Genomic DNA, 22792 nt, shown 5'->3' with positions numbered 1-22792 from the left:
AAAATTCATTCAGGAAATGGAAAAAGGACAAAACTGAGGGGACCTGGAAAGAGCACAGGAAGTATCAAAAAGAATGTCACTGTGTGGTTCGAAAAGCCAAAAGAGAGTATGAAGAAAGGCTAGCCAGGGAAGCACGAAATTTCAAACCGTTCTTTAGATATGTTAAAGGGAAGCAGCTGGCTAGGGAGGAGATGGGACCGCTGGACGATGGAGACAGGAAGGGAGTGGTTAAGGAGGAGAAAGAAGTCGCGGAAAGACTTAATATGTTCTTTTCGTCTGTATTTACAAACGAAGACACAACCAACATACTGGAACCTGAGCAATTCTTCAATGAAAATCAAGCAGAAAAATTAACATCCACGGAAGTGAGCCTTGAAGATGTGCGCAGGCAGATAGAAAAACTAAAAACTGACAAATCCCCGAGTCCGGACGGAATCCATCCAAGGGTTCTAAAGGAATTAAAGGAGGAGATAGCGGGACTACTGCAGCAAATTTGCAACCTATCTCTGAAAACAGGCGTGATCCCGGAGGATTAGAAGATAGCCAACGTTACGCCATCTTTAAAAAGGGATCAAGAGGTGACCCGGGAAACTACAGACCGGTGAGTCTGACCTCGGTTCCGGGGAAAATGGCGGAAGTACTGATAAAAGAAAACATTGATAAACATTTTGAAAGAAACAAACTTCTGATAACCAGCCAACATGGTTTCTGCAGGGGGAGATCGTGCCTAACTAACTTATTGCACTTCTTCGAAGGAATTAACAAACGGATGGACAGAGGAGACCCCATAGACATCATATACCTAGATTTCCAAAAAGCCTTTGACAAGGTGCCTCATGAATGTTTACTCCGGAAACTGAAGAACCATGGGGTGGACGAAGACATACATAGATGGATCAGAAACTGGTTGGCGAGTAGGAAACAGAGGGTAGGAGTGAAGGGCCACTGCTCGGACTGGAGGAGGGTCACGAGTGGTGTTCCGCAGGGCTCGGTGCTCGGGCCGCTGCTATTTAATATATTCATAAATGATCTAGAAACAGGAACGAAGTGTGAGATAAAATTTGCAGACGCACCAAACTATTTAGTGGAGCTCGGACTAAAGAAGACAGCGAAGAATTGCAAAGGGACTTGAACAAACTAGGGGAATGGGCGACGAGATGGTAGATGAAGTTCAGCATTGAGAAATGCATGTGGGAAGCAGAAACCCGAGGTACAACTATACGATGGGAGGGATGTTATTGAATGAGAGTACCCAAGAAAGGGACTTGCGGGTAATGGTGGACATGACAATGAAGCCGATGGCACAGTGCGCAGCGGCTGCTAAGAGAGCGAATAGAATGCTAGGTATAATCAAGAAGGGTATTACAACTAGAACAAAAGAAGTTAACCTGCCGTTGTATCGGGCAATGGTGCGTCCGCATCTGGAGTACCTCATCCAATATTGGTCACCGTACCTTAAGAAGGATATGGTGTTACTCGAGAGGGTTCAGAGGAGAGTGACACGTCTGATAAAAGGGATGGAAAACCTTTCATACGCTGAGAGATTGGAGAAACTGGGTCTCTTTTCCCTGGAGAAGAGGAGACTTAGAAGGGATATGATAGAGACTTACAAGATCATGAAGGGCATAGAAAGAGTAGAGAGGGACAGATTCTTCAAACTTTCAAAAAAATAAAAGAACAAGAGGGCATTCGGAAAAGTTGAAAGGGGACAGATTCAAAACAAATGCTAGGAAGTTCTTCTTTTCCCATGTGGTGGACACCTGAAATGTGCTTCCAGAGGACATAATAGGGCAGAGTACGGTACTGGGGTTTAAGAAAGGATTGGACAATTTCCTGCTGGAAAAGGGGATAGAAGGGTATAGATAGAGGATTACTGCACAGGTCCTGGACCTGTTGGGCCGCCGCGTGAGCGGACTGCTGGGCACGATGGACCGCAGCGGAGGCATTGCTTATGTTCTTATGGAGGGGATCCCTGTGGGTTCCCACAGGATTCCTGCAATCTCTGTTCCTGTGCAGATCTCTACTCTGCACCCAGCCCCTCGCTCCCTCCCTCCCCTCCCCTGCCAGGCTCTTCATTCATCCCCGCCCTTGCCCTGTCAGGCTCTGCACCCTGTTCTCCTCCCTCCCTACCAGTCTCTGCACCGAGCCCCCTCCCTCACTCCCTCCCCTGCCCTGCCAGGCTCTGCATTCATCTCCACTCTTGCCCTGTCAGGCTCTGCACCCTGTTCTCCTCCCTCCCTGCCAATCGCTGCACCCAGCCTCCCTCCCTCCATGCCCTGTCAGGCTATGCACCCAGCCCCTCCCTTACTCCCTCCCCTGTCCTGCCTGTCCTTGCACTCAGCCCCCCTTCCTGCCTGCCCAGCCAGGCTTTGCACTCTGTCCCCTCTCCTTCCAGCCCTGCCAGTCTCTGGACCCTGTCCCTCCTCCCCCCCCAGTGCAGGCCTCCACTGGGCTAGCTGTAAAACCTGATGGTCCACCGTAAGGTTACCAGACATCTGGGTTTCCCCAGACATGTACTCTTTTTCAAGAACATGTCCAGGGGTCTGGACCGCTTTTCAAAATCCAGCACTTTGTCTGGATTTTGAAAAGCTTCCTTGAAATCGCATGTGCGGATGCCCTCCTGCCTGACGAGAGCGGGGTGGGGTACTTGGGCGGGGATAGGGTGGGATTCGGGTTAGGATTGGAAGGGACTAGGGCATAATGGAGCGGGGATGGGTGGAACTGGGTGGGCCTGTTGGCAGATCTAGGGCTTTGGATTTTACTAAAGTAAAATCTAGTAACCCTAGTCCAGCAGTGGGCCAAGACAGGAGGGATTCCTCTGGTCTCATGTACCGACTGACGCATACAATTCTCACCTCCCTCCTGCCTCCCCGATTGTAAAAATTATACCTTTTAAAATCCCTGATGGTCCAGAGGTGAACCGCGGCAGGAGCGATCTTCCTACACTCCTACCCCATGCAAAGCCACTATCTGAATGCCTGGCACGAGTTCTTGCAGCAACCATGACATCATGGGAACTTGCGAGGTTGCCGTGAGAACTTTCGGCAGCCATTGAGATAGCAGCTCTATACATGGTAGGAAAGTGGAAAGATTGTTTTTGCCCCAATTCACCGCTGGACAAACAGGAATTTTAAAAGGTACCATTTTTACAATTGGGGAGGTGGGAGGGAGGTGAGAATTGTTAGTCATCTGGGACAGGAGATGGGAGGGATCCCTTCTGTCCTGGCCCATCCATGGACCTTTGAAGAGAAAGCCCAAAAAGGCCTCAACGAAGACAGAAGCACGGCACAACGGAGGAGTTGTGAGGATAAGAATCTTATCATACGATGTCAATAATTCAGCCATGGGTATACAGTTCAAAGTACACTTTATTGGTAGTAGCAATGCGAAGACTCGACACTGACAGTGTTTCGGAATCAATATCTTTGTCAAGAATCTCGAAGGATGATTTCTCTATCGCATGAATAGTGCATTAAGCGCAGGTAAATGTTTGAAACGAGCAGAGCTAAAAACAGGTGTCCAAAGCAATGCTAATGGTCACGAGTAAGGGAGAGCAGTCATGGGGTGAGAACACTTGAAGAGAAGTTCTATAACGGCTCTGTTCAATTAAACCAACTTTATCTGTCATGAGTAAATACACACATAGTGTGTTTGAAATGAGCAGAGCCAAAAACAGGTGTCCAAAGCAATGCTAATGGTTACAAGTATACCCGTGGCTGAATTATTGACATCTTATCCAAACAATTCCTCCATTCTACAACCACTGGACCACCAAGTCTTACGACAGGCCTAGTGGAGGCCTGCAAAAGGTCCATGAGTGGGACGGGTAGGCGCTGACCCGAATATAAACCGAGATCCCTATTTTTGGGGCTATTTTAATGGCCCAAAAATCTCAGTTTATATTTGAGTATTTATGGTATATACTAAATGAATTGCAGTTGTTTGGACAAGTTGAAGCTTTTGAAGCTGATAGTGCAGAAGACCTATTAGGTTGGCGTTGCAGTAATCAAATTTTGAGAGAACTAGTGAATGTAAAACTGTTATGATTGAGAAAGGAATGAACTGATCGAAGTTGACGTAATGTATAAAAGAAGAAGAAATCACCCTGGAAATATGAGACCGAAATGATAAGGTGGATTAGGATTTGTATGCCTCCTTTTTGTACAAAGCAGTTTACGTACAGGTACTTCAAGCGTTTTCCCTATCTGTTCCGGTGGGCTCATAATCTATCTAATGTACCTGGGGCAGTGGAGGAATAAGTGACTTGCCCGGAGTCAAAATGATAGTGTGTTATCTATAGTTACACCTAAAAGTTTTATTGATGTAAAATAAGAAAGAGCACTTTCTTTCATACTAAAGCATGGTGGATTTGAAGGAGGAGCACAAGGAGAAAAAGATGAGAGGAGGAAGAAAATATTAAGAGCTAAGGAGGGACTTAAAGAAATAGAGATGGTCTAAGACAGTGTATTGCAAACTGTGTGCCATGCCGCAGCAGATCCAGGTGTGCCCCGATGAGACACTGGTAAAGAGGAGATGCGCAGTACCAGCTGACTGCTTCTAGGTCCTGTAGGAAGTCAGCCAGCACACATGCACGTGATGTCATTGCGTCAATGTCAGCACACTTCTGGATTCCTTCCAGTCAGGGCACTGGTTTTAGCGTGCCACTGGCAGAAAAGTTTTTGGGTCTAAGAGAAAAGAAAATGTATGGTGTGCACAGGTTTGTTAGGGAAGAGGGACTATTGAAGACTGTCTGGGCATATAGACAGACCAAGGTGGACTGGAAGTATGAGTGTGGGGTAGATGAAATGGGAACAGGATGGTAAACTGTGGTGATAAGCTGGGGTTGAAGAGTAAAAGAGACGGGTGGGACTTTGAGGTGCTAACACTAGCATTCATTTTACCCACAAGTCTTCCCTACATGGCACCATCTGCTATGCTCTTCATTTAAAAACAGCCTGGCCAGTTGTGTTCACAATCCACCATGCCTTAATTTCTTGCATATGGACTTGGTAATTTGTGGCGAGTCGAGCACCCCCCAATCATTTTGAAAAGTTGGCTCCTATGGCACTTAGTCACCTGGGGGAATGGTACCTTTCATTTCAGTCCTAGCTGTTATCTGAGAGAGCAGACGCCCGAGCCAAGCTACATGCAGGGCACCAGGATTACAGAAATGAAGGGTAGCTAGGGCCAATGCCAGTGAGTCCTGCTAAAGTTCAGAGCAGGAGGTTGCCAGGTAAGGATCATGGTCTGTACCCCAGGAACACACAACCCAGTTACGCAAGCTATAGTCTATCGACAGTACTAGTCCAACCTCACCATCTGCTGCAGGTAGAGAAATATTGGAAGATTCTAGCAGGCACCAGTCTGTCTCTATCTGCTAGTCGGGGAAAGGACAAAATCCAGTGGTAAGGAGTGCTTTAGCTAGATGAAAGAAGTATTTTTTTTTTAAATCACTTTCAAGTTATCAGCTTAGAAGACAGAAAAACTGAGCGAAGGATATAAGAATCCAGGGAGAAAGTGTCAGGAAAAAGTTATTTGTTGCATCAGGATGTTGTATTGGTGTTTACTGATTAAAAATTATTGATTAAAAATGAAAATGAGAATCCCTAATTATAGGTAGGGTAGATATATTTGATGTCTATATTATTTGTTGCTGTATGTAGTCAAACTTTCCAGTTTTAATCCATGCCTTCTCAAATATTTAACCATACAAATCTAATAAAAATAAAATCTTCCAGTCTAATGGAAAGCCCTAACAAATAAGTGAGCTTCTAATATTGACATAACCTTAAAGAACCTGTTAGGGCACATGACTTTTTTTTTTTTAAGGGAACGCCTCGTTTGTAATAGGAGCTGGGCAAACAGGTAGAGAACATGCTAAAGTTGAATCAAATTTTAGTATTTGAGTGGAGTGAACAGATGAACAGAGGACTTTGGATGAAACTGCATAAAAGACTTTAAACCCAACAGGTAAGACAATTTTTATAATGTATGCAAAGATTTTCAAATTTACACAAAACCTCAGATCAAGCACGCATTGGGGGTCATTTTAGAAGCCTCGTGGTACTTTTGCATGTGTAAGTGTTGACATTTTATACGTAAGTTGCAAAATGGGCACTTATCTGGGCAAAACCACCTCTCTTTGTTTGTCTCCCCCTGTATCCCCCCCCCCATGAGCTCCGCATAGCTATGTCCTTTCTATCTGTGCCCTTCTCTTCAACTATTAATTCTAGACTCTGTCCCTTCTGCCTTACTGCACCGTATGCTTGGAACAAGCTGCCCGAATCCCTATAGTGAGCTCCATCTGTGACAGTGTTTAAAACCTAGTTAAAAGCCCACCTCTTCAAGAGTACTTTTGACTCCTAACTCCTCTCACCTTGGGTTCTGCATCCCCAACCCTATATGTCATGTCTATCTGTCTAAGTTAGATTGTAAGCTCTTCTGAGCAGGGACCATCTATAAATGTCAAAATGTACAGTGCTATGTACATCTTTCAGCACTATACTGTATAAGTGATAAGTAGTAGTAGTAGTTCTTGATACCATGCTTTTTTGTATGTGTTTCTTTTTTTTTTATTGGTTTTTCAAACAAGTTAAACATACCATACAACTCATAAAGAGCACAATCCGTACTGCTCGCAAAATCGAATGCCAACATAAAACAGTTTATGAACATAACAGCATCTACATTCACCCCCCAATAATACCCTCCTCCCCCATCTACAAAGGACATGCAACAGGATCAAGCACTCCTCCATCCCCCTAAATATTCAATTTCTGTATGTTTCTTATTGAAATGGCTGTTCTCAGTGGATGTGTGGTAATCTACATATGTCCTCCCACATATCCTTATGCATATTTTACAAAATACTGTACCCAGAAAACTGTGAGTATTGCAAGTAGGCAAAATGGGGCTTCACATCAGATATTCTCCCTTCTTTTATATTTCAAACTTAGCAATCCTAATGGATTTAGTATGCAGTAACAATGGCCATGCGCTAAATGCTCTGAAGCCCATTTTATACCTATGGGTTTCTTAGCATTAAGTGCATGCTAATTATTAGTGCACCTTAATAAAAAGATCTCTTAATACATTGAATGAGTACATATAAGAACATAACATAAGAACATAAGCAATGCCTCTACTGGGTCAGACCCCAGGTCCATCGTGCCCAGCAGTCCAGTCACGCGGCGGCCCAACAGGTCCAGGACCTGTGCAGTAGCCCTCTATCTATACCCCTCTATCCCTTTTTCCAGCAGGAAATTGTCCAATCCTTTCTTGAACTCCAGTACCGTACTCTGTCCTATTACGTCCTCTGGAAGCACATTCCAGGTGTCCACCACACGCTGGGTAAAGAAAAACTTCCTAGCATTCGTTTTGAATCTGTCTCCTTCCAACTTTTCCGAATGCCCTCTTGTTCTTTTATGTTTTGAAAGTTTGAAAAATCTGTCCCTCTCTACTCTCTCTATACCCTTCATGATCTTGTAGGTCTCTATCATGTCTCCTCTGAGTCTCCGCTTTTCCAGGGAGAAGAGCCCCAATCTCTCCAATCTTTCAGTGTATGAAAGGTTTTCCATGCCCTTAATCATTCGTGTCGCTCTCCTCTGGACCCTCTCAAGTATTGCCATATCCTTCTTAAGGTACAGTGACCAATACTGAACACAGTACTCCAGGTGCGGGCGCACCATTGCCCGATACAACGGCAGAATGACTTCTCTCGTTCTGGTCGTAATACTCTTCTTAATAATACCCAACATTCTGTTTGCCTTCTTCGTGGCTGCTGCACATTGTGCTGTTGACTTCATTATTGTGTCCACCAGTACACTCAAATCTCTTTCAAGGTTACTTCCCTCTAATACTAATCCCCCCATTTGGTAGCTGAACATTGGGTTCTTTCTCCCTATATGCATGGCCTTGCATTTCCCTACATTGAAGTCCATCTGCCATTTATTCACCCACTCCTCCAGTTTGTTTAGGTCCCTTTGTAGGTCCTCACACTCTTCCGCATTTCTAACCCTTCTACAGAGTTTAGTGTCATCCGCAAATTTGATAACTTCACCCTTCGTCCCCGTTTCCAGGTCATTTATAAATACATTGAACAGCAGCGGTCCGAGTACAGATCCCTGCGGAACTCCGCTCGTGACTTTCCTCCAGCTTGAGTAGTGACCCTTCACTCCAACCCTCTGTCTTCTGCCTGCCAACCAGTGTTTCACCCATCTGTGCACGTCCCCTTCCACCCCGTGGTTCCACAGCTTCCTAAGTAGCTGCTCATGGGGTACCTTGTCAAAGGCCTTTTTGAAGTCGAGGTAAATGATGTCTACGGGTTCCCCTTTGTCCAACTGACTGTTTACCCCCTCAAAGAAGTGCAGTAAATTTGTTTGGCACAATCTTCCCTTGCAGAAGCCATGTTGGCTCGCTTTCATCAGCCCATTTTTTTCGATGTGCTCACAGATGCTGTCCTTTATCAGTGCTTCTACCATCTTGCCCGGAACCGATGTCAAACTTACCGGCCTATAGATTGATATTTATCCATGCTATACACATAGAGGGGCATAATCAAAAGAAATGTCTGAGTCCCCTTTTGGTCTAAGTCCCTAGACACAGAAAGTAGGCAGCAGGGAAATGTCCATTCTCAAAAAAAAAAGTCCAAAATGAGGGGTTTTTTTGAGAATGGCCTACCTCTACATTCAGCAATGTAATCACCCAGACTGCCACTACGTCTATCCTTACCACACATTCACGACCCAAAAATCGCCCAAGTCCCAAACACCCAAAACAAGACCTTTTAGGTGAAGGAGCAGCCAATCCTTCACCTAAAAGCAGGATTCTCTAACCGGCGTCTGTCAAAAATAACACTGGTTACAGAATCCTGGAACCGTCCCCCCTCCCGCAATGATCTCAGCAGGAGAGATGCCTAATCTCTCCTGCTGAAGAACACCCCCCTCCCCGAACCCCTGCAATCATTAGCAGGATGGAGCCCAAGCCCTCCTGCCAGAAAGAACACCCACCCCCGAACCCCTGCGATCATCGGCAGGAGGGAGCCCAAGCCCTCCTGCTGGAAAGAACCCCCCACCGCCGCTCACTGACTGAGCTCCCCCTGCCACCCCCCCACTCCACTGGAACCCCCATACTAACCTTAATCAATTGCTGGACGGATGGGTCCTCTCGCCTTCCTCTGAATGGTGGGCCTGCCCCTTCCCAGTACATTGTGGGATGCACCAGGGAGGGGCCTAGGGCCTGATTGGCCCAGGTGCCAAAGGCCCTGCTTATAGGAGGGGCCCTAGGCACCTGGGCCAACCAGAATTGGGTCAGTTGCCTAATGACCCTCCTATGGGCGGGACCTTGGGCATATGGACCAACCTAAAATTCGGCAGGAGAGATTAGGTTGCAATCATTACCGGTGCGGGGGTGGACGGGTTGCCTGGGCTGCTGATCTGATCAAGGCAGCCGCGATCAGCTCAACGGCCTGATTCAGAACTTATGCCTGTTTTGACTTGGTCTAAGTAAAAATGTATAAATTATGTCTGGCAACCTGTCAAACATTTTTGGTTAAGACTGCCGGACGACTAAATCTAGGTCGGCCCACCTCCCGCCCTTTCCACTCCTTCAAAAATGTTCCTTTTTGCTCTAGGCATACAGAGGCAGGGTAAAGGCCTAAGCTGGTCTAAAACCAGTTTTGATTATCAGTACTTTTTGATCGTCCAAGTACCAACTTAGGCCACGTTTTGTACGTAGTTTTTTTAAAATATTATGAGCCCCATACTAAATATATAACAAAAGTCTAGTCTTTAAGTCTTAAGAAACTAACATTTTCCAAAGAGGTAGATATTTGCTTTTATCCAAAAGAGAGCAGATCCCAACTAGATGTGTGATCAGAATTCTTTATTTAAAACTTCAAAAGTGTCCTTAAAAGTACCCAAAGTACTTTTAAGGACCTTAGGTATTTTTAAGGACAGTTTGGAAGTTTTAAATAATGAATTCTGATCACACATCTAGTTGGGATCTGCTCTCTTATTTTATATCTGCTTTGTTGCAAATCTGCAAAGCCTGTGTTTGGATTTCTGACATTTGCTTTAATATACTAAAATTAAAAGCACTGTAGATCAAATTTTTAAAAAGACAAGAAAAACAAACCTTTACCTGAGCTGATCATACCAGTGATAAAGCAATGCATGAATTATCATGCTATGATTCTTAGACATAGGTATGTGGAGTGGGAGGGAAAGAGAGATGGTATACTATAGGAATGCCCCACAATAAACACACACGCAATCTTAGAGTCGAGAGGAGACGCCCCAAATGAGTGGTCTCACCCTCTTTTTATTGAGAATCATATCTCCATTATTAATTACTTAGTTAATGCTCTACAAGGTTATAATTTCATAATGCATTTACAGTGAGGATTAAACCATTGTTTATCTATATCATGTGTGTCATAAAGTTACTATCTCACGTGACATATGAATACATAATAACAGTTACACTAAAGCGATTCCCAATGTGTACCTTTCTGATATGTCTCAAATCTTACTATTTATAAATATAGCCAAAATAAATATAGCCAAAATTGAATGTTCTGGCACCTTGATAATAATTTCAATATTTGTGCGTGGATTTGATTCAAATCTTACTATGGCATGTGACAGTCCAAAGGTTATAATGCATGCTTCTTAAGCTCTCTTGATTAGCCTTGCTCAGGCAAAGTCTGATTGTTGCCCATATAAGGGATGCTTAAACAAGATAAGAGAAAAAGGGTAAATGTATGTCAGGTTAATATATAGCAAGAGTCAGGGAGGGGGGAATGCCTCAGCCTTCTGCTCAAGGTGCAACCCTTGTCCTTGCTTAGAATGTATACGTGGCAGGAGGGAGAGGGAGAGGAAATGAGAAACAGGGCCTCAGAACCAAACCCAGGCCTGGATCCACACATAGGCCTCGATCCGCACACAAGGGCCTAGGTCGGTGTGCTGACCTGACCTGCGCTCAGAACCGTCTGCGTGCGGACCCCGCCAGTGTTCTGATGCCCTGGATCAGAACTTAACAGATCTCCATCCCTACATTTCCCCTTACTTAACTATATTTAAGGGCTGAAAGAGGTGAGGCAAATCTGCTCGGGAGAATTTGGATAGCGACCATAAAGTGGACTTATGGGCAAGTTAAACAAGGCAGACAGGCATTGCAGAAAACAACAGAGGGCACTCAAAAGACCTAAGTCAAAGAGGAGATATTGCAGAATAACCTGGATCCACCGGCCAAATGGAAGCCATGCCCATAAAGCATTCCAGCACTTTGGTGAGTTATTGTGTTCTTGATTTAAAAAGCTAAGTGCTGTGTAAGATATGATCGATGTTCTTAGCTAAAGCACAAGCTAATTGTGATAAGGTTTTCTGATTAAATAATGCTAACCCAGGTACACCAACTAAAGAGACTGTCAAAGAGATCATTTCAGCTTTTGAGAGTAAGTTAACATTACTATCCCATTGATCAGTTAAAGCATAGCTATCGGAGCGTTTTGCTCTAGCAATCCTGTGATTAATCAATTGCTGTTTGTGTACCAATGCTGGGACTAATCTACTTAAGCAGCATTGGGTAGTGTGTGTTAAATTAGCAGGAATATAATTCCATGTCCACGTGCCACAGGTTCAAAACCAACCTGCAGGCAGGACAAGGTGAGTATTAATATATGAAATATTTACAAAATGCGAACAGTTCCATAACTACAATTCTTACCCTAGCACATGACAGATTTTTGTGATCTGCTACCATGGGGGAATAAATGGTCATGGCATCCCAGGGTAATTTTCTGACTACTTTTTCCCATGATGTAAACCTGGTACATGATACTTCAGCTTCAGTCATAAAATTGGTTAGTGGGGAAATCTTTCTTATTCCCCTTGGTGCTAACTTAATCATTTCCAAATAGTGCCTCTGGAAGCTGCAAAATCTAATGTTGGTAGTAGTGTTTTTGTTATTATATGCACATTTCAAATATAACGACACAATCAAAAGTGTGAGTCCCTATAACTTCCTAAGCCAGTCGGTAGGGTCTGGCATTAATTAGTGTTCCCTAGTAGATATGTGATGCATATCGAAAAATCCCTAAATGTCCCTAAAATAAGAGAACCTCAAGATTACTTTCCCTATACCCAGAAGTGCCGGGCATAGTAACCTAGAATTAAATGTATTAAGATGGAGAAGAAATGCCCAGGCAAACCTTTAAAAAACCCAAATATATGCATAATAGGTACAGTTAACTCATGTGAAGGTGATACAAACAATGAATATACATAAGACAGATTTTATCTTTTTAGAGTGTGGTGCAAGGGCCAAGTTCTCAAATTAAATGTAACTCGTAAAAAGAACTTGTGAAGTGTCAGCAAATAATCAAAAATGTAAATCACTGCCACCTGTGGGACAGGCCTATTACCTGTGACAGGTGTTACATTACATAAAAACATGGGATAAACAAATAGTTCTTTTCTGAGAAGAATGCATGAGACAATAATAAAGAAAATACAACAATAATAAAATATCAGAACAAAATATCATAACATAATGGGCCTATTAGATTCTGAAGATCTGCAGTGCTACTATAAATAGCTTGCATGGTGTGGGTGTATATTTTTTGGTAGAAAGGTAATAAACCATAGGACAGGTTTGTTAAATTTAAAAAAAGGAAAAAGCACAACAGTTGCACACTTAATGGGAAAATTATCAGTCTTTTTCCAGGGTGAAAATGGCTGTGTTACTCAAGCTTTTAATGTGTGCCCAAGTCACAGGATCAGTCTTAGAATAAGCTTTCTTTTCCGAGAATGGAAGCTTTTAATGTGTCTTAGAATAACCTTTCTTTTCCGGTCGTCTGGCTGTGGGTATGGGACTTTGTTGTTTTTCTTTAAGATGGAATCGAATTCAGGAATGAGGTTCTGCAGGAATTGATTCCACGACATTGTCTTCTGTGGTTCTTGCACTGGTGTCTACAGCTGCTTGCTTTTCTTCTGTAGGGGCAGCTCGATTTTCTTCTGTAGTTTCTGTTCATGCAGGCCAGACGTTTCTGCTTGGCACCAAAACCAAACCTGTAGGAGTTGAAACAGCGGCATAACCCCTTCTCCAGGTTATGAAGGAAGCAGGTGCATGCCAGACAGGATTAGGAGACAGTACTCTGAAAGATAGTTCAAATGGTTAATAGTGAACAAAATAGTGAACAAAGACATTTGAACTTGTCTCAAATTAGGAACGGCATATTTTACTGGTTTCTGTTATCATAAAGAAGATGTTAATATACAGTTTGCTGTGCTAAAAATGGCTTGTCCTGTAGAATCTTAAGGCAAACCGTGAATAAGCTGGATATCCCACTGTAAGCAAAACTCAGAAAAAGCATTGGAAGAATATGCAGAGCCATTGTCTGCTTTTTAAAGTTTTTTGGCTTTCCCAAAACAGCAATGCATTGTAACATATGAATAATTACTTGATGCGTTGTTTCTCCTGTTTGTGATGTTACCCAAAGATAACCAGAATAGGTGTCAATAGTAACGTGCAGATATTTCCATTTCTAGAAAGGGGGATATTGCGTGACATCTATTTGCCACACTTAATTTACTGTAAATCTCCTGGTTTTTACCGTACTCAGCAGCAGAATGCAGCTGTGAGCATATGAGAGCAGGATTGAACTAGTGTTGTAACTTGATTTAAAGGAATTTTTAACATTTTCACCAGAGCTTTGGCATTTTGGTGAAAGAATGCATGCCTATCTATGGAAGGGGTAAAGTGTGCAGCATCTGCAATATTATCTCCTGTAGAAATGACTCCAGGAAGATTTTGATGGATACGAATGTGAAACACATTAAGAGAGTGTTTACGTGTTGACAATAACGAGCGTAATTCAAGAAACAAGGATAGTAATTTGTCATCAATTGACGGTGTGACATAGGCACCAGGAAGCTGATAAACTAAATTACGCACGTACAGACTGTCAGTGATCAGGTTCAATGGACAGAGGGAAAAGATTTGCAGCGCAAGAATAACAGTGGCTACATCTGAGCGCTGAGCGGATTGTTGCGGGGGAGTGAATAAGACCTGAGAAGCATTTTCTTGAGTCTAGTGCATGACTCCACATGTCTTGCTGCCATCTGTATAGACAGTGAAAGCGTCAATTATAGCTTAGGGCAGAATGAAAATCCAAAACGCTTTCTGCCACTAGAATTAAGCGTCTATTTTTAGGATAATGAGGACAAATATGACCAATGTAATTTATTAATGTAATTTGCAATTCCTCATTATATTTAAAAAGAAATTCCCATTGCTCTTATGAAAGGGGAACGGTGATAGATATCAAATCCAGTCCCATAATGTTTAATGCTCTATTTCGTGCCTTACAAATCAGTGAAATATACATGTATTGAAGAGAACTGATATTCTTAGGAGGTGTTTGTGGTAAATATATCCATTCCACTATATGTAAACGATTATATGGTGTTAGCTGGCCTAAAACCGCACTAGATTGACATTTCTGTGGAAGGATTAATAAAGAATCTTGAATCCTATTAACCTGTTGAGTTAATAATAGCTGGTTAATAATCACTATCACCTTTTGAATGTCTGGTGTTATATAGATCAAATCTAAAAATTGTTTGCCTTAATTAAGTTTTTTAAAGTAATAATGATAGGAGCTGCAAATGATTGCAGTAATTTGTGACCCAAATAAATATAAGCTTTTGAACTTTTTCAGGTGCAATGCACAACCCGTAATGTTTTAAATGTGTGGTCAATTCAGAACTCCATTCAGTTTTAATTGTCGGAGCTACTTATTAAGATATTTGCTTTATAATCTGGATGTAGAGGAATGGTAAAAAAACAATGTTTAAGGTCTATTACCAAAACCTCCCTTTTTATCGGAATTATGTTAGGATTTGGAGTGCCACACTGTAAAGGACCCATAGGTTGTATGCACTGATTAATTTTCCTAAGATCATGCAGCAATCTCCATTTACCTGATTTTTTCTTGATTACAAACACTGGAGAGTTCCAGAAGCCAGCATTTTTCTGTATGAATCAGTAATTTGTTCTTCCATCAAATTACCAAAGTACAATTAATATCCAACTTTTAATTTGTGGCCACTCAATGAGGAGGCTATTAATTCTTGTAATAACATGACTCAGAAATAGCTTACCTTAATTGCAACAAACTGGGGTTCCATATCAGGGCACAATTCATTCACTGACGTAATCACTTACCCACTTTTTTCTGTAATAAACTTAGATTGCAAGTTGATTAATATGTAAACATTAATATCACCTTAGAAGGTTCTATCTTATAGAGATTACCTGTCAAAAAGTTTAAATTCACCTCTGAGTGAGTCCTGCCATTCAGTTAATGATTGTCTTACCCAGAGTGGCTAAATGCTATGGAAGGACACATCCTGCATATCTAATTTTGGACAAACCTAGATGACATCAGAGTCATCAGTACTGAAGAGTTGCAAACAAAAGAACCTGGGCTGTAGTCTGTGGACAAACGTGATAAGATGTGCAAAGGTCAGTTTGTGAAGAAATGACTCTAGTCACAGTGTCAGTGAATTTAGAATTTTAACAGTGACTCCAATTTATGACATCTTATTCACCAGTATTTCAACTAATTTACAAAAATATAACTTATTGTTGTTATTTCTGAACCAAGTCTCAACTTTACAAATATAAGAGGTTATAAAGATAAGAGGTTAAAGTCCCCATTCTCTCTCTAGAGCTAATTTCTCCGTAGACCCATCTTATCAGTAATACACACAAGAAAAAAAAACCTCTCAGGCAAGCAAGAAAAACACACCTTCTTACTGGCAGACAGTCCTATTTTCTCACACACAAAAGCAGTCTCTTCTCACACACACAAGCAGTCTCTATATCCACTCTGTATTTTAATATTTCTCGGTTCTATTAAACTAATTCCTGCGCCTACGACAAGTATCAGGCGGTCTCCCTAACCTGTTTATAAGTTCAGCTTTCTGTTTGATGCTTGCATAACTTTTAACTGGTGTTCCTGAGGCTAACTGGTCTGGGGTAAAAAGCCCTCCAGACTGTAAAGCTTTCCGTTGAGCTTCCTTATTATTTTCACTATCCCACATAACATATTGATCCATAGTCAATACCATGCGCATAACGTCTGGTATGAAAGTATGCGCTCTAGCCATGGATTCAAAGAACCCGGCTGTGAAATTACTTCTTAAACCTATCTCTGAGATATATTGCGCTAATGTTTCAGCCTTTTTTTTCCTGTAAAAGAGCTGGGGATACCTGTGCTGGAGGTATGATTTTTGGATATGTGTTCTGACTTGATGGGGGAACGGTTAATGAAACCATTGTGAGCCTGGAATGCGTCTCAGTCCCTACCAAATCCAAGCTATGCTCACATTGAGGCCATACCCATATGTCTGCCGAGGCCAGAGGCTCAGCATACAAAACTTTCCTGATTCTAAGCCAGTCTTCTAATGTTAATAATCCCTTGTCCGAATACTGGGAGCAGTGCTCTCCTATCTCTTGTACTAAACAGTTTAACTGTGAATCAGAGGCCTCTCTATCTGTATGTCTCAGAATATTCTTCAATTCTGACACATGAGCATGCTGTAAATCTGACAGGGAATTGCCCATACTTACTCGAAGAGATCCCGGAGGATGAAGTGCACCAAGTCTAATCGTCAGACGGAGCAAGCAGGGCGAGGTTTGGCGAAGGTCCCTGTTCGGGCGCCACTAATAGGAATGCCCCACAATAAACACATACGCAATCTTAGAGTCGAGAGGAGATGCCCCAAATGAATGGTCTCTCCCTCTTTTTATTGAGAATCATATCTCCATTAATTACTTATTTAATGCTCTAGAAGGTTATAATTTCATAATGCATTTACAGTGAGGATTAAACCATTGTTTATCTATATCATGTGTGTCATAAAGTTACTATCTCACGTGACATATGAATACATAATAACAGTTACACTAAAGCGATTCCCAATGTGTACCTTTCTGATATGTCTCAAATCTTACTATCACAAATCAATGTCTTTTGACAACTGGACCAAAAAGGCTTAGAATCACTCAAGTGATTCTAAGCCTTTTTGGTCCAGTTGTCAAAAGACATTGATTTGTGATTTAGTTATACTGGACTTAAGTGTCTTTACAAAAAAAGCCAGCGTTATCAATACTAGCTTCAAATCTTACTATGGCATGTGACAGTCCAAAGGTTATAATACATGCTTCTTAAGCTCTCTTGATTAGCCTTGCTCAGGCAAAGTCTGATTGTTGCCCATATAAGGGATGCTTAAACAAGATAAGAGAAAAAGGGTAAATGTATGTCAGGTTAATATATAGCAAGAGTCAGGGAGGGGGGAATGCCTCAGCCTTCTGCTCAAGGTGCAACCCTTGTCTTTGCTTAGAATGTATACGTGGCAGGAGGGAGAGGGAGAGGAAATGAGAAACAGGGCCTCAGAACCAAACCCAGGCTTGGATCCACACATAGGCCTCGATCCTCACACAGGGCCTAGGACCTGTGCTCAGAACCGCCTGCGTGCGGACCCCGCCAGTGTTCTGATGCCCTGGATCAGAACTTAACAGATCTCCATCCCTACAGTATACATGGGGAAGAGGGAGGATTGTTGGACATGATAGTGGTAGAGATGAAGGAGGGAGAAATGTTACACTGGGAGGGAGGAGAGTTTAGCATACAGTTTATGGAAGGGGCATAGAAGGAGAGAAGATGCCATATAGAAGGGGCAGAGAGAGGGCAGATAGTGGATAGAAGGAAGAGAGTGACAAGAAGATGAGGAAAGCAGAAACCAGAGAAGAAAAAGGTAGAAAAAAAATTTTCTATTTTTTTTTTTTGCTTTAGGATTGTAGTATTGTAGTTGTACTGATAATAGAAAATGGAAATAAGGTGTAGTTGTATTGATAATAGAAAATGGAAATAAGGTGATTCTCTTTTGGACTAATTATAATACATTTTTAACTACGGTAATTCAGAGAGCAAAACCCCGTTCCTCAGGTTAGGACAGGATACTGTAACAGCAATACACTTTACTGACCTGATAAAGCACAATTACTTACCTTAACAGGTGTTATCCAGGGATAGCAGGCAGATATTCTCACATATGGGTGATGTCATCCACGGAGCCACGGTACAGACGCTTCAAAAGTGCATCGCCACTTTAAGATTTCAGAAATGTCGCAATAGCCCGCACCACGCATGCACGAGTGCCTTCCCGCCTGACATAGGCAAGTGGACCCTCAGTTCAGTAAGTCAGCTAAGAAGCCAACTTGGGGAGTGAAAAGGATTCAGGTCCCAATTCCTGCCCCATACTTTCTCTGTCTCTGTCATATGTAAGTCAGGTACCTGGGGACACATCTTAAAGACCAGAAACCATCTTTCAAATATGTCCGTCCTTTATTATGAGTTTCACATATTTATACGAATCAGGTTTGTCAGCATGTGACGGCATGTGACGTAAATACAAACCATATATGGACATAGGTCACATGAAACTTTAAACACATCAGCATTTTTCCTAGCTAGAGATTGAAGTCCACAGAGGGTCAGAAAAAGCCTTAACCAGCAGAGCTTCTAATCTAAATCTGTCTGTAAATACGGCTTAACAAAACAATTGAATTCACTTCACATTATCTCTGTTTAAACATTACCTGTCCTTATACCGTCTTCAAAGAAGGGAAAGATAAACAGGGCCTACCTTTGCATCTTTAAACAACATATGCCTAAGGACACTTACTAAAGTTCTGATACGTGTCCGTTCAATTCCCCTCTTACGTCATGTAAATGACGTCACAAATACACAGCATGAGCTGGAAGGGAGTGATACCCTAGGTATGTCTCTCAAGGAGGGGTCTTTTAGGAGCTGTAGTACGAATAACACAGTACATGAGCAGTCAAGACAAGAGTGCAAATAATAAGAGATTATGCATTCAACTAAAGTGCTGATCCCAAAAATTAGATAAATAAGAGTTACATTTGAACTCAGCAAAGAGGTCTGCTAATTTCTGAATGTCCATAGTAGCACCTATATTGTCAGAAAGAAAAGTACAACAGCTTAAAGTACTGAGGAGAATTTTTCAGCTAGAATCCTAGCTAGGGCCATACGATTTTGAGAACCATCTGAGAAGTGGAGCCTAATTGATCAGTAATACCTTGCAAGGCGTCCCTAGAATAGTTCAAAAAGCGTTGCTGATTATAATAATTTTAACTAATCCGATCAACATTCTTATTAATAGTAATAAAGGGAATAAGGAACTCAAACCCAGCCTTAACCTGAGCTCGGGCCTTAAATTCATCTGGGACCCCTCTTGGGACCCCTATAACATCTATGTATACATGTGATCAGATTTATATCAAGACAAATAAAAGGAAAAACCATGTGAATAGGAAGGATGCCTTTCAGAAACAATATGCAGAAGCATAGTAACCTTAACTAAAGTGCACTGGCCTATCCACTGGCTGGGTAGCTTAACAGGGAGCCAAAAGTCTCCATAAAGCCAGTAAATATCAAATCTAATGCAGCAACAATGGGGCATACCTATGAGCCAAGACAGAACAATAACCTGGGGGTAAATTACCTACAAAACAACTCTGTGTCAGATTAGAAACATGACATGTGTAATTGCCCTTATAGATGGTAACGGCAATATCAAGCTTTTGCTGTCCTGGCAACAAAGGGTATTTAGAACACTGCAGTGCACAAAGAGGATAGGTAAAATTAGAGGAGATATTGGTAAATAACCCAAAAAGGCATGGTTGGATACCAGGAGGGAGGTCCAGAGGTACGGTTCCTAGATGGGGTCTAGCTTGAGCACATATGTAACAATTACTCTTATTATGTTGATCAGCAGTGAATTTCATCCATTCTAACCAAAGGTTACGTTCTGAAAACCCTACCTCAACAGCCACAATATCTTCAAAAGTGGGATTGGCAATAGCCATCATGTCAGTAAGTTTATTGAATGTAGGGGCCAGTGGGTTAGTATTTTTTGGGGCCCCCACAAAATGGCGGGAGAAGATGAGTGGAGGTAGATAGATCCCGTAAGAAAACTGATGGGTCGGATAGCTAGACCCACCCTTAAACCACATGTCCATAATGTACATACCTTCATCAGTAGGTCTAGGGTTGTCAATAGTAAGAGAAAGCTTAATAATTTGTACAGGAACACTTTTCCTATAACAGTGTCCAACCTTATGAAGGGTCATACAAGTAAGCAGTGATTTACCATTTTGGTCCACTGTTTTTCAGGGTATTTTCTAGTTTATAAGCCCAGTCAGTATTAATATTCCACCCTACCACTCCCCAGAATGCACACTTAACCCCCCAACGTGAGTTAGTAACATATATATATATATGTCCTTAGTTTTAGGAATCTCTGAGGACCAATGGCACAGCCTTGGGATATCAATTGATGAACAGTCCACAATGTCACAATACTCAAAGGAGAAGGTGGCAACTTGCACACTGCTGGAATTATACCAAAGGGTAGCATACTATCGGTCTTTTCTGGATTCCAATTGAAGGACAGCCTTTGCGAGGGAGTAGTCCAGCTTAACGTCATGTTCGCAAAGAGGTGTCGGGGGTGCTGTTTACAGCAGGAATGTCATTTACAGATGGGTATGGGCAGAAAGTGTCGTGAACCCAGAACACATCATCCCTGTAGACCCAGTTAGAAATGATCCATACAGGGAGAAAAACTAGCAGCAGCAGTGCCAGTAAGAGAATGATAAAGTTGGTAGAATGCTGCAATGAGATCATCATGTTGTTCCACTGGAGGAGGTGAAATCTGCGCAGGGAAGACTTGCTTCTGGGGTTTTAGGTTAACCCTCTTCAAGCGACTTGCGTGGATCCAAACAGGAAACTCCTCAGTGAGTGCAGCGGGCCTGGGCACAGCGATCACAGTAGTGGGAAGGCCAAAGGGGAAATCCGTCTGCTTCCGATCCTTGGAAAGCTTCTGGACAATCACCAGGCTGGAAAAAATGGGTAGGAATCTGTGGAGAGAAAGGAGAAGTGCAAGACACGTTTCTTTGAACAAGCCCTAATATTTCAATTAGCTTTTGGACGTATTCCTCCTGTATCAAGGGAAAATCTACCCATGGGGCGGGGAAAGGTCATCCCGTGAGAACCTCAAAGGGAGAACAGCCAGATGTCTGTGCATACAGAAAGAGATACTTGAAAAGAAATGCTTGGAAAGCATTCCAAATATCATTCAGCAGCTGTACTCCAATGTGATCCAAATAAGAGATAGAAAACAAGAGAAACCATGTTGCCTGTACTGAATGTGGCAACATGCAACAATACCAATTCATTCACTTAGCATAGCCATGGCAAAAGAGCGACAATACTCACTTACTTAAGGTTCTTAATTGAACAATCCAAAAAGATATGTTTTTGTGTGCTGCATATAACTATTATGCACCTCAGAGAGACCATACTGATGTACTGAATGTATTCAGAAATGTATACTGAATGGATCATATGTAGGGAACACCACGAAATAAATGCTGTATAAAATAAAGCTTTTTCTTATAACCCCTAACTAAACTATATTCAGAATATAAAAGCTAAAAGTAAAAGAACATTGCGCAGTTAGGCTAGTAAGAAGTGGAAAAAGAGCTCTAAAAATGGCCAATATTATGTATCCTGGGGTACCCACTAAACTAAAACAAGTAGACATGACACAGACAAAACATAAAGTTTTAAGCGTGGAGCTATTTCTTCATCTGTCAAGTGTGCAGGGCTGAATTTAACTCTGCAAATAAACACATTGATATAAAAAAACCAAAACAACAAATAATGTATATCATAACCATCTCATATTTGAAAAAAGGCATAAAGCTAATGTCTCTTTGGAGCGTCTCTATCTCTGCAGTGATAAAGAGGACCCGTGGAAAACATTAGAAATATCTGTGCCAAAACGGATCTGGGATGGCTATGTATAAATCCGGAAAAAACATTTTAAATTAGCAACATCCTAATTTCAGCTAAAACAATAGAAAGGATTTGTATTTTCCAATTTATTTTCAATTCACAACCGTGCCAGCTGTAATTATTGAGCTATATATCTCTGTATCAAGGAGCAAAAGGTCAAGAATGAAAATATCACTAGCAAGAAGTTAAAATGTCGAGCGAGCACTACGATAACCAATACCATGATATTGGGCAATGAATAAGGGAGAGCTAGCAGCTGGTATCCAGGGTTTCCCCTCTTTGCACCAAAGTCCATCCAAAAGGGCGGCTTTGGGCACCTGCCAAACGCCAGGCATCAAATTCAGAGGAGGGGGTGGTAACAAAGGACTGAAGCTGTGAAAAAAGAGAGGAAGAGAATCCTGTTCACCCTTGAGACCCAGAAGCCTATTTAAAAGAAGGGCTTGGACATCGTGAAAAGTATGAAGGGTAATGGGGTGACCTAGGATCAGAAAAGTAACCATCTCTACCACCATAGCACAAGCAGCCAGGGAACTTGAACAGGAGTGACTATAAAAAAAGGCAACAGAGCGTAATTTACCGCCATGTTCTCCCTTCATGGTGTTACAATAGTCCCAAACAAAGAGATAAAACATGTGGGCATAAGCAGGAAAACCCAAACTTGAGCTAGAAACCAAAGCACATCTTAAATGTCCAACATTTCATAAGTCCATCTGATAAGAGCAGTCATTTCAGAAACCAGGGTCTGTCTCAAAATCTGGTCATAGAAGGAACAAGCAGAGATCCATTGGCGGCAGTGACCAATCATAGCAAGAAAAGTAAGCATGTCTTTCTTGGTAACTGGG

At 42.1% G+C, this 22792-nt stretch overlaps 1 protein-coding gene across 3 annotated transcripts in view; it reads left to right on the top strand.

Annotated features, from left to right (window-relative positions):
• Nucleotides 1–22792, top strand: part of LOC117346482 (alpha-1,4-N-acetylglucosaminyltransferase-like) — a 152087-nt gene that overhangs the window by 62165 nt on the left and 67130 nt on the right. The window contains exon 1 of one of the 3 annotated variants that reach the window (XM_033916134.1): nt 5868–5970. The exons of the other annotated variants lie outside the window; for them this stretch is intronic. The gene's annotated coding sequence lies outside the window, so the exon portion shown is untranslated. Of the gene's footprint in view, nt 1–5867; nt 5971–22792 lie in introns of those variants that run through there. 3 annotated transcript variants of the gene reach the window in all.

The sequence above is a fragment of the Geotrypetes seraphini genome, chromosome 1 (assembly GCF_902459505.1).
Source record: "Geotrypetes seraphini chromosome 1, aGeoSer1.1, whole genome shotgun sequence".
Classification (NCBI taxonomy): Eukaryota; Metazoa; Chordata; class Amphibia; order Gymnophiona; family Dermophiidae; genus Geotrypetes; species Geotrypetes seraphini.
This window is presented reverse-complemented; position numbering and strand designations above follow the sequence as displayed.